Source organism: Xenopus tropicalis, chromosome 7, assembly GCF_000004195.4.
Source record: "Xenopus tropicalis strain Nigerian chromosome 7, UCB_Xtro_10.0, whole genome shotgun sequence".
Classification (NCBI taxonomy): Eukaryota; Metazoa; Chordata; class Amphibia; order Anura; family Pipidae; genus Xenopus; species Xenopus tropicalis.
In genome coordinates, this window is record NC_030683.2 from 107,446,413 (window position 1) to 107,459,028 (window position 12,616).

Below are 12,616 nucleotides of genomic sequence, written 5' to 3' on the forward strand. Positions count from 1 at the left end.
TTTGGGGATTCAGGCGTAAAAATTGTGGGACTAACAGCATTTTATGTTTTACCATTGAAAGTAAGTAGGTGAAATGTGATTGGCTGTTGGTGGCTCCGCCCACTTTTTATAAATTGGAACCGCAAATACCTAGTGACTCTGTAAAGTTTAACAACCGTGGAATTAATACTTAAATAATGGCATCAATTTAAATATAAACCAGTAAAATTTAATGGTTGGAAACTGATTGGCTGTTGGTGGCTCCGCCCACTTTTTCTAAATTGGAACCGCAAATACCTAGTGACTCTGTAAAGTTTAACAAATTATGCAATGTTTGGGGACCCTGGCATTAAACCAATGAAATTCAATAGGTGAAATCTGATTGGTTGTTGGTGGCCTCGCCCACCTTTTCAAACCTAAAACTGCAGTCCCCTAGTGACCAACTGTGAAGAGTTTGGGAACCCTGGTGTTAATACTGTGAGAATGGCAGCAGGTTGGATTTCCCCATTGAAAGTCAATAGGTAAAATCTGATTGGCTGTTAGTGGCTTCACCCACTATTTTTAAAACTTGAATACATATCACCCAGTTTGGGAAACCTGGCATCAAACCAATAAAAGTCAACAAGTGAAATCGGATTGGCTGTTTGTGGCTCCGCCCACTTATTCTAACCTTGAACCGCAGTTACCTGGTGCCTAAAGCTTAGCGAGCGGATCTTCACCCGATATCCCCACCTACGGGTGGGCGATATCGGGGAACCTGTAGGCGAATTCGATCATTTGGCCTAACATAACCCATTAATATGTAACCATGGTCTTCTTGATAGCAATGTTCTGCTGGTGTTCCCTCTATAAACTCAGTGTTGCTTTCCCATCAGAAAGCCATGTTGGATTGTGCTGCGGAAGCGCCAGTGGGATATCTATAAGAGTAAACCTTACATTTTTGTTTATTATCTTTCAGCCGTCAGACCTCTCCCATCTCTCTTGATGATTTTGAATTCAAAAGATGGCTTGGGAGCGGAACCTTCGGACAGGTGAGTTAGGTGAGTTACTCACCCTTAGTTACAATTAGACCGTTTATTAGAATTTTCAGAGAAATCTAAGCCTCTCACTCTCATTTCAGGTCTTCCAGGCAGAACATAAGAACACGGGGAAGATGCTCACCATCAAACGCATTAACAAGATTGAGTTGTCTGAAAACGGTATGATCGAAAAGTGAGTAATATTTTCTTTTTTTAACACGTGGGGCTGATTTACTAACATAGGAGCTAAACTGCACTTGTGCACTTGCTCACTCTATCCAATCAGATATTTGCTTTCTTTTTCAGACTGATTTAACTTCATTTTTAATTAATTGCTATGGGATCTTTGGCTTCTGTTTCAGGGTTTTCCTGGAGAGAGACATATCAAGAATATCGAGGGACTCGAGAAACCCTTTCCTTGTGAACCTATAATGCACTTTCCAGAGCGAGCATCAAGTAGTCTAGCGATGGAATTGGTTGGCGGAGGCACCTTAGAGTACCATCTGAAATATGGTGCACTCCCCCATTCCAAAACTTTGTAAGTATTACTGGGTGAGTTCTGGTGCCTCCCACATTGTCAGCATGGCAGTCAGTGATGGGCAAAGTGGGGCAATTTGTATGAGGCAGGGGGTAATTAGGGGATATAGGCCTTTTCTCTACCAGGAAATCTCCCCTGGGTTCATTTAATTTCTGTACTTTCTCACTGTGCCTGGCATTTGCTTAAGGAATGAGGTGGCTAAACCTGAATATTTAGAACAGCCATATTGTGTTCTTATATATATATGGGGCTGCATGTGTAAAGCAAGTGTTATGTGTTTATTTTCACAGGTTCTTCCACGACTACGGAATTGTCCACCGGTAAGCACTAGAGAGAGGTAATGGGGCTTGTAGCTTGGGTATCAGGCACAGTCACTTTGGCCAAATGTCCCCTGCTTTCTAATATAGAGTTTATGTCAAAAGTAGTGACTTACACACCTAATGGGCAACTGATTAACCTTATGTTACAAAGAAGGGGATATTTTACTCCTAAAGGGCTCTGGGTTCTATGAACATGATGCTGATAGTGGGTACAGGATACACAGTCAGGGTCGAGTTGGGGGGATTTTCTGGGTTATGACTTTGCTTCTGCTGGGAAACCCCACACTGTGCAGTGGAAACTGATGGCTGGAACACTAAAAAGCACATTATTACCAATAACTTTATTTCTTTCCCTGCAGAGATTTAAAGCCTGACAATATTGTTCTGGACAGTGCTGGATATGCCAAAGTTACAGATTTTGGACAGTGCAAAACAGGTAAGATATTCAGATATGATTATATAAGGTACTGGTCCATCAACGAGCCATACTGTCCCAGGCTAAGGGTCACACACAATGATAAACATCATGTTAATGCCACATTCAATGTCAGTATAGAATTCTCATGTAAAACTAAGCTATTGGTCATTGTATTATCAGGATTAAGTTAAGGAGATGCCGCTCGAGGCATATCATTATAAAGGGATCAGTCTGGTCACGGACAAGGTTATAGTTTAGGGCTTAGAAACGTGCCCCCCAATGGCGTGTCCCATAATCCCTTTTGTTAAAGTGTCCTGCAATATATTATATTCCCCATTTATAATTACAGAATCAGCTCAGAAGCTATTGCTCCACTGTAGCACGGCTGCCCTTTATCTGCTCCTAAAGAGTTGTCTTTTTGTTTCTGCAGATGCCATTTAATGGTGAGGATGAGGATGCGCTGTGTGAAGCAATCCTATATACAGAACCAGAATATCCAACCCTCCTGAATGACAGAACCGCTTTAATAATAAGAAAAGTAAGTAGTCACGCAGTATCACTGACTTACCCACTAGGCAGCCATATGTCCCTGTGAGATATATATATATATATATATATATATATACATACATATATATATAAATATATATTTTTATATATATATATATATATATCAAAATAAAACAGCCAGCACCAAGGGTCTTTGTATTTCAAAAAATCTCTTGTGTATTATAATTGCATGTACAACCGACGTTTTGGGACCGCAATGCAATTATAATACACAAGAGATTTTTTGAAATACAAAGACCCTTGGTGCTGGCTGTTTTATTTTGATATTTATATGATATCCCGTGCACAGGGGCAGCTGCAGAGCAGCAGATTTTGGAGTGTGGTGCTGTCGTGTGGACTGTTTTATATATATATATATATATATATATATATATATACATACACAATGCTGGCTTTTATTAACCCAATAGAAAGAGATACATGAGTTATGAGACTGACTATTATTTCCCTTGTGTAGCTCCTGAACAAAAACCCCAAATTCCACCTGGGATCGGCTAGAAACGATGGGGAAGAAGTGCAGAATTTCTGTTACTTTGAGGTAAGTTAATGATTCAGGCATCTTGCGGGGCAAATGCATTATAATCCTTTATTTAGTGTATGACTTGTTTAGTAGAAGTAGAAGATATGCGCTTGTAGGTGCTGGAGAGAAGATGCAGGGCTGTCTCGCTTCTGCTCAGTATATATAGAAAGCCCAGAAATAAAAAGGTGAGTGTAGATCTTTAAAAATTTGAATGAAATTAGCAGGGTGAATCCTCACTAACGAGTCCTGTAATAATAGGGCTGATTCACTAAAGTGCGTTAAAACGAGCGCTATTTATAGCATGCGTTAAAAATTTTATCGCATCTAATTTTCCGCGTTTTAACACACAATTCACTAAAAGTATATTTGCGTTAATTTAGACGCGATGCTGTTTGCGTTATTTAAGTCACGAAGACTATTTTCGTGCAGTATTTGACGGAACACGCGCTAATCAACGCATCACGCACAAATAGTCGCCGCGTGCGAAAAAACCCACGCCATATTAGCCATACACGCCATTACTTTTGTAAAACTACTTTTATGAAAATGCCCATTTCCCTGCAAACTGGCGGCTGCATCACTCTAGGGCCAACACAGACTTAAATAAATCCCACTGCAAAGTCCTTATTGTGTTGCCAAAAGCTCATTAACTGTACTTTTCTATAATTACCGCCTGCCTCCAATAGGTGTTAATTTTCGCACAATGCGATATTAAGCGCGTCTAAGTGTTTGTGAATCATGCGTTAGTATTATTTCTGTGCGCAAATTACCGCATGCGGTAGCGTGAAATTTAACGCATGCGATATGCGACTTAACGCATGCGTTAATACTTTAGGGAATCGCGTGTTTTTATCATGAGCCGCCTGTTCTAACCCCATTCAACAGCTAGGCTACCCTATGTATAACTCCACCCACCCCCATAGGTAGGGTAGCCTAGCTGTTGAATGGGGTTAGAACAGGCGGCTCATGATAGCCGCAGATAGCGGTAGGGACTGGTTTGGCGGGTTGTGGGGTTGACTACTGAGTGGGATGGGTGGTTTGGGCCGGCTCCTGATGGCCGCACATTTCGGCTCTTGTGGCGATCAGGGAGAGTGGGGGATGCGCTGTTATTCGATCTAGGAGGCGGGTCCTTTTGAATGTGCGGGTGTGTTCGTATCGCACCAATAACATTAATACACCATCCCCTCTGTCTCTCCACCCCCCCCCCCACTTCCCTGAGGTACTGTGCGGTTCTCAAAAGCTGCTTCCAGAGATACGTCTTTCCCTCTCCCCCGTGATAAGAGGATGCTCATGTTAGTCAGCAGTTAAAGTGCGGCTCGTGCTAACCTGTCTTTGCAGCACGATTGCTGCGCTACTTTGTCTGTATGAGGATACGCTTGGATTATAGTCGGAGCGTATCTCTGAAACTCTTTTTACTGTGATCTATTTAAGAAGTTGATTGCACATAAATTCGGGCTCTCAGTAGCTTTACCCCTCTATATACCCAATCATGTGTAAATATATGAAATAGGTACCCCTGCGTTCGCTCTTCTGTAATCATGCTCTAAATATTAACCCTTTGATTAATCAATGAATTGAATAGGATGACTTGGAGCGTGTGCATTTGTTTTTAAGGTTTTCTACCATATCACTAGTAGATATGGATTAATGAATTGAGATCTCATTTTTTCTTGGTCTGTAAATATATTTTTTATCACTATTTATGCTTTTTAAAGTATTATGAATTAAAAGTTAAGTATTAAATTCAGAGACTAAGCACAAAAACACTTCTTTTCTTGCTCTTGTGTTTTGATTGTCAATAAAGCAGAAACCTCTTCCACCAGTGAAGATGAAGGACAGAATTATTACCGTCTCTTTTCCATTACCAATTGAGATGAAGAGTGAGACCTTTGGATTGGAGGACCGGCTTTAAATGAACCTGAGAAACGTAACATGCTCCCCAATATACTGCCTACGTAATATATATTTGCCCAGAGAATGGAGCTGAGGGCAAATGACAGGGAGGGCGGGCGGCATGGCAGTATAAAGAGGGAGCACGCTAATAATATCAATGTTCCTTCTAACCACTCGAGGGCACCGACAGAAATTTTGAGGCCAGAACACAAGGAATTTGATGTGGAAACATCCTCAGATGTTAGAACCCATGTTAAAAAAATAATTTCTGTGCCCAGAGCACGGACTGAGGGAACACGGACTACAACCTGCTATTAATATTATATTACTATTTGTTTATTATATTTTTATATAAAAAATTTTTTTTAATAAAATAAATCTATGTTTTTACATTTGTGTAAACATTATATTTGAAGCCGTACAATTTTTGGAGGTTACCATGGGAACAGCAGCATTACTAGAGGCCTGTGGGACCTGGTACATGGATTGGGCCCACAAGCTGGGAGCACCATGGCAGCCCAGTCCCAGGGCTCAGTCAAATTTTGCCCTCAGGGGGGTCCCAGCCGGCTAGCACAGGGTTATGTAAATAGCATTAACCCATGTTACAACTTAAGTAATTTAAATTACTTAAGTTGTAAAAAAAAGTTTTTTAAAAAGATAAGTTTTAAAAAACATATGTAAAAGCTTATGTGACCAATAGAAACTTCCATATCAAACAGTGGTACTTAAATTGCATAAACATCAGCTGTTTCTATTGGGATCTATTTACTGAATGATAAGAGCATTTCCTACATGAACTTTCAAGCAGGGGAATGACTGGTTATTATAAAGTAACTGACCAAAAGCTAATATGAGATTTGCTGCTGGCATAAAAATAACCCCTCCAACTACCTCTTGTGGTTCTCACTGACTTCCAGGGATATTGTGCAAAAGTGCTTTTTTTCACCCTAAAATGTTACCGTATATACTGGAGTATAAGCCGAGTTTTCCAGCACCCAAAATGTGCTTAAAAAGGAACCCTTGGCTTATACTCGAGTCAAGAGCAGCACTGGATTACTTGTCCGCAAGCACGCGCGGGGGGGGGGTGCGCGTGACGCATGTGCGATACCTTTGCCTCCTCAGCAGGGGAGCTGCGCGCGGGGGGGGAGGGGTTCGGGCGACGCATGTGCGCTCTGCAAATTCGCAATGCCTTTGCCTCCTCTGACACATGCTCAGACACAGCTAACACATTTGTGTAAAGATAAAGGTAATGGTAAAGGTAATGGTAAAGATAAAGAGATATATTGTATGAAAGGAGATATATTTCTGGGGCTTTGTTCCTGCAGAAAAAAAATACATTGATCTTTTTGCTTTTCTGGGGAATCCCAAGTGCCTATTTAATCACACTTTTTTTTTTAGGGCTATCCTATTTTAAACGTCTCACAGGCTGATTAAAAAACTCTGTTTCCAGTTTATCTTTTTGCCAGTACCGCTCTGGATGTCTCATTGCTCTGTTTTGGGGATTACAAATAATTTTAGCAGTGTACATGGTATGGGACCTGTTATCCAGAATGCTCGAGACCTGGTATTTTTCAGATAAGGGATCTTTCTGTAATTTGGATCTCCATTTCTTAAATCTACTAAAAAATAATTTAAATATTGTTCACTTACTCGTCTGAGAAGGGCTACATCAGTCTGGGACTAAAATAAGCTAGTGCAGGGGTATTTCTACTACATGTAACTCCATTCAGCCTGGAAATTTTCAAGCTGCTAGTAATTGTGCTTAGAAAGGTAAGCGCTCAATATATTTGTTAATACATAAGTGTTCTGGAGATATATATTATATATACATTATATATTTATGTAGCGTTCACAGGGGGTCACACTGAGTGTCCTTTTATTAATTATTTGATTATTGAAACTTAGCAGTAGCTGCTGCATTTCCCACCCTATGCTTATACTCGAGTTAATACGTTTTTCCAGTTTTCTTGGGTAAAATTAGGTACCTCGGCTTATATTCGGATCGGCTTATACTCGAGTATATACGGTAAGTATTCACACATGCAATTCTGTGAGGGGTTCTCAATTCAATTGTGTTTGGGATTAGGTAGCTTAAATGAGTTTTAATTAGTTTTATAGAGAGAAAGGCAGTGGGTACTGACATCCCAGGCACATTATATACAGTCAGCAATGGGTACTGATGGCAGATATTCAGGCCCTGGCACTATAACATTGGCACTGATACATAACATTATTTTGTTTCCCAGCTATGCAGTCTCATGAGGGCTCCAAAACAGTACAAAAGTAAAAAAAAGTAAATGTAAAAACAACAACAAATATAGAAAAGCCCAATTAGCTTTTTCAGAGGATTGATTTAATTTCAGCAAGTGACTCAGCCTTTAGAACATACACAGTATAGTGTATATATAGTACCTGTGGGAGTGGGATGAAATCTGTAGCAAAAGTTCAGAGTTGGTGAGGTTCTCAGGTAAAGGTTACAGCCTGCAGATTCTTCTTATCAGTCTTCATTTCTGCACTGCCTTTAGTTTGTAATATCTCCCCATCTCTGCCTACATCTGTGCCATGATTGGTCAATTTTACTGTCTGTCACTGGGAGCTGTGATAGGAGAAGCCAAAAGAAAAAGATCCAATCAGAGCACAGCTGATTACAGCAGAACCGAAGCTTGCAGGACGGAGGAAAAAAACAAGATTTCCCGATTTAAAGGTTCCAGACCAGTGCAGAAACAAGTTTTTTTTAAGGTGCTAAGCCGGTTTGGGGAGGCTTAGCCTCCCCTAGCCTTATTGAAAATCCACCTATGTGTGGGAGGATGATACAGTATAGTACCTGTGGGAGTGGGATGATACAGTATAGTACCCGTGGGAGTGGGATGATACAGTATAGTACCTGTGGGAGTGGGAGGATGATACAGTATAGTACCTGTGGGAGTGGGATGATACAGTATAATACCTGTGGGAGTGGGAGGATGATACAGTATAGTACCTGTGGGAGTGGGATGATGATACAGTATAGTACCTGTGGGAGTGGGATGATGATACAGTATAGTACCTGTGGGAGTGGGAGGATGATACAGTATAGTACCTGTGGGAGTGGGAGGATGATACAGTATAGTACCTGTGGGAGTGGGATGATACAGTATAGTACCTGTGGGAGTGGGATGATGATACAGTATAGTACCTGTGGGAGTGGGATGATGATACAATATAGTACCTGTGGGAGTGGGAGGATGATACAGTATAGTACCTGTGGGAGTGGGATGATGATACAGTATAGTACCTGTGGGAGTGGGATGATGATACAGTATAGTACCTGTGGGAGTGGGAGGATGATACAGTATAGTACCTGTGGGAGTGGGAGGATGATACAGTATAGTACCTGTGGGAGTGGGATGATACAGTATAGTACCTGTGGGAGTGGGATGATGATACAGTATAGTACCTGTGGGAGTGGGATGATGATACAATATAGTACCTGTGGGAGTGGGAGGATGATACAGTATAGTACCTGTGGGAGTGGGATGATGATACAGTATAGTACCTGTGGGAGTGGGATGATGATACAGTATAGTACCTGTGGGAGTGGGATGATGATACAGTATAGTACCTGTGGGAGTGGGATGATGATACAATATAGTACCTGTGGGAGTGGGAGGATGATACAGTATAGTACCTGTGGGAGTGGGAGGATGATACAGTATAGTACCTGTGGGAGTGGGAGGATGATACAGTATAGTACCTGTGGGAGTGGGATGAGGATACAGTATAGTACCCGTTGGAGTGGGAGTATGATACAGTATAGTACCTGTGGGAGTGGGATGATACAATATAGTACCTGTGGGAGTGGGATGCAATCTGCAGCAAAAGTTTGGTGAGGTTCTTAGATAAAGTTACAGCCTACAGATCCTTTTCCCCAGTCTTCATTCCTGCAGTGTCTTCAGTTTGTAATATCTCCCCAGCCCTGTCTACATCTGTGCCTTGATTGGTCAATTTTACTGTCTGTCAAGAGTGCTGTGCTCTGACTGAAGAAGCCACAGCTGATTACAACAGAATCGGAGTTTGCAGGAATGCAAGAAGATTTCCTGATGTAAACGGTTCCAGAGCAGGTTTGGGGAAGCTTAGCCTCCCCTAGCCTTACTGAAAATCCGCCTATGGAAAGAAATCCTTCTGATCTGCAGTTATCATAAATTAATGAAATGGTTGGGCCCAAGCTCTCATTTATGACCACTAGATGGTGCTCTTGTCAACACTGTGTACAAAGACATTTAGCAATACCTCAAACACTATGGGGCACATAATGAACACAACCTAAAGGTAACTTTGTATGTACATTAATATTTTGAAAAGTAGTTTTTTCATGTTGGTATCACTTTATATAGTTAAAATCTCGCCCATAAAGCAGAACGGGACTGCTGCTTAAAATGGGTAGGACCTGTGCTCACTGTAGCAGAATTTAATGGGGGAACAGGTTACAGTGACATTCTTGACAATTCTGTGCTTCCTAATTTGTAGTTAGACATTGTAGAAAGGCCTTTTTTTGTATCAGCACAATATTGATCTGTTCACAAAAAGAGGTCCTTAAAGAATGGGTTGCTGAGATGTTGGTAGAAGAACTTGACTGACATGCAGAAAGTCCCAACCTCATCCCAACTGAAACCCTGTGGGATGAACTGGAACATAGACCGCAAGCCAGACCAAAAGGGTTTATGGAAGCAATGGCAAAGCACTCAGCCTGAAGGCCAGTTACGGTTAGATATGAGAAGAATGCCTATTGGGTCTACTAGATACACCTTAAAACCCTGCCTGAAGGTCAGTTACAGTGAGAGTTATGGTGAAAACGAATTTGCTGAATGACTGGTATTTTCCTTCAGCTGTGACCATGTTATGTGCTACAGAGGGGCCCTGGCCAAAGGTTGGACCTCCAAAGTGAACTTGAACCAAAACATCTCACAACCTCTGATCTAGTGGAACATGTTCCTGGAAGAGTAGAGACAGTTATATCAGCAACAAAAGGACCAACTCAGGGTCAGATTGGACCTGCAGGAAACGGGAAAAAACCTGCGCCCCGGCAACCCTGACCCAATACCTGCCTGCCATCCCTCCCACAAAGTATGTATAAGGGGCTGGTGGTGGGCAAGCGGGCAGGTGTGGGGGCCCCAGCCCAGGTGCACCAAATTAATCATTTGTGGATTCAGAATTTGTTGTGTTAGTTTGGGAAAGACATGCTGGAACAGGCAAAAATTTAGCAAACAAAAAAAGAAAAACAGTAATTTCATACCTCCCAACATTTGAAAAATGTAAAGAGTGATAAAAAGAAATGAGAAAAAGACATTTTTGACCATGACCATTTTTGTGACCACACCCCCTAAATGCCACTCCCATTTTTGCAAAATTTGGCAGGTTATATAAACACATTTCTGGGGGTTGTAGGGGTCTTGTTTTATGTGTTATTACAGTTTTGCTAATGAAGATGAAATTGCCCTTTAAGCTGCAAGTCTCAGTTCCCCCAAGAGACCTGTTTAGATTATTAGCTACAATTGTATCTAAGTGCAGGTGTTGCTTGTTAAGTTTTCTGGGCTCTTTGCCAAAATCTACTTATTTAATCATGTTTGAGAAACTTTGTATCATTTTTAGCATTCAGTGCAGATCAATGAGAAATGAGGGATTTTTCAGTACGAATCTGGGACTGCGGTTGTTAAAATCAGGACTGTTCCTCGAAAATCAGGACAGTTAGGAGGTATGGTCGGTAAAAGTGCAATTCCTATGAAGAGAGTGAGGTAAGGGCTTGGAATTACTTATCATAGTAGTAATGTCTTATATATATGATCCTATGGGTGCCTTCATGTCCCACTGGCTCTGTTGACTGAGAGAATGGTGGGGCCCCATGTGCCCATGCAGTCCAGGTTCCCTGTTTTGATAAAGCCCTTGACAGGGTTCCTGCCTGCATCCTCCCCTCCACCTCCTTGATGGTAATAATAATTGTATTGATGTAATAATAATCCCAATCATAAGGCTTTAGCTAGGGTAAGGGCTACAGAAATAAAGAGCTAGGCAGCCCAGAGACCCAATGAGTAAAGATTACGGTTGCCACTTGTCCAGGTTTTAGCCAAACAGCTTGGTTATTGGAAGGTGGTTTTCTAACTTAGGAAATCCAAACAGGACTCTTAAGTAAATGAGATGACAATTAGTGATCACCCTGTTGTAGCCCCACCCCTGATGTCACTGACCCACCCCTGAATTTTCATCACTTGCCCCTCAGACTTTGCCTATTTAAAAGGTGGCAACCTGTGTAAAAAATGCCTGGTGCTCTCACTATATGTGTATGGGGGGGGGGGTAGCTAACAGAGACATCCCCTTGTTCATCGACAAAGCAGTGCATTTACCATCACACAGGTACATGTTGGTGTGTGGGTGCCAAGATGGAGCAATATAGCCTTCTTAAAGGCGATGGAAAAGTAAAAACTAAGTAAGCTGTATCAGAAAGGTCTATGAAAATACAGCCATAAGCACTCACTGTAATGCTGCACTGAGTTCTCTATCAAAAGAAACAGGATTTCTTGTCTCTTTCTTGCCCTTTGGCAGGGCCTGCGCAGCTCTCTCCTTTCTCCTGCTCCTCTCTCCCATAAGAATGCTAAGAACTCCCTCCCCCCACTTAGAAATGTGGATCTGAGCCAATCAGCAGGAAGCTTCCTCATAGTCTTACTAACTGAACATACACTGGTCTCGGTGCAGGAGCAAGGCATTATGGGAATTTTCTTTACAGAGCTCAGTGGGTTTTTTTCCTATGAGGCTTCTGATTATCTAAACAGGAGAAATATGGGGAGCCTTAAGGGCACTATTGAGAGAACTGACGGTATGCCTGCAGCTTGAGATTAACTCTTTATTAGCCTTTCCTTCTATATATATTATATAAGATATATATTATTAAGGGCGAAGACACACAGAGCAGCTTAGTAGCAGCTTCTTTTTCATGGCTACTAAACACCAGAAAATACCCTGCCATAGACAATACTAAGAATTGCCTCTGCTAAAACACACATAGAGACAATTATCAGTAAATGATCAGCATTGTGTATTTTAGCATCTGTGACAAGTAGCTGCTACTAGTAGCTCTGTGTGTCTTCACCCTTAGGGCAGTGGCACACGGGGAGATTAGTCACCCCGCAACAAATCTTCATTGTCACGGGCGACTAATCTCCCCGCAATGCCACCCGCGGGCTAGAATGTAAATCTCCTGTGGGATGGCATACGCGTTGCTGCGATGTCCCAAAGTCACCTGAAGTTTCCTCTTTGGGCGACTTCAGAAAACCGAAGTGATGTGTATGCCATGCCATCTGCCATGCCATTCTTTCCAGTGCGATGGCA